Raw genomic sequence first — 732 nt, 5'->3', positions numbered from 1 at the left:
AGCAAAAGGAAGTGAGCCCAGAGAGAAACCCTTCAAAACACCAGGGGAAGAACTCAGGGACTTTGAAAGTGTCAGTGTCACAGGGGAGTGGAGCATGGTACAGTCGAATACCTGAGACTAACACTGGAGAGGAAGAGGAGGGGAGAAATGGTCTGTGGCCAGGAGAAATGAGGATTCACTCCACCTGAGAACCAACGCAGAAGGCCCAAGGGCAACCAGGCCAGAGAGGGCTGCTGAGGAGCAGTGCCCCCCGCAACAGCAGGATGTTCTTTGGCAGGAAGGTGAAGGGAACATTTACAGATGAGAGAACTGGTCAAGGTGACAAATGTAGCAATACTAAAGCCTCAAAACGTCCGGAACAGGGCTGGGGATGTAGCTCAGCTGGTAGAGCGCTTGCCTTGCAAGCACAAGGCCCTGGGTTCAATCCCCAGCACCCCCCCCTCCCCTGCCAAAAAAAAAAAAAAAGTCATGTGCAGATTAGCGAGGTACTTAGCAACTCAGTGAGACCCTGTCTCTAAATAAAATATTAAAAAGGGCTGGGGATGTGGCTCAGTGGTTCAGCACCCCTGGGTTCAATTCCCCAGTAACAACAACAACAAAAAAGTCACGGGTTATGTCATGCCAACAACTACACAGCTGTCTATAATGCATTGTACTTGCTGATCCAAAACATACTCAACACCTAAGCCTGTACCATAAACACAACTCTTGTTTTCTTAGCAAGTCACAGTA

General features: G+C 49.0%; 1 non-coding gene across 1 annotated transcript; it reads left to right on the top strand.

The window, feature by feature from the left end:
- The first annotated feature begins 366 nt into the window (after positions 1-366).
- Trnaa-ugc (transfer RNA alanine (anticodon UGC)) lies at positions 367-439 on the top strand. Its single transcript has one exon. It is a non-coding gene; the product is annotated as a tRNA-Ala (tRNA).
- The last annotated feature ends 293 nt before the right edge of the window (positions 440-732 follow it).

Source organism: Sciurus carolinensis, chromosome 9 (genome assembly GCF_902686445.1).
Source record: "Sciurus carolinensis chromosome 9, mSciCar1.2, whole genome shotgun sequence".
NCBI lineage: Eukaryota > Metazoa > Chordata > Mammalia > Rodentia > Sciuridae > Sciurus > Sciurus carolinensis.
Note: the sequence above shows the minus strand (reverse complement) of the source record. Positions and strands in the feature narration are given on the sequence as shown.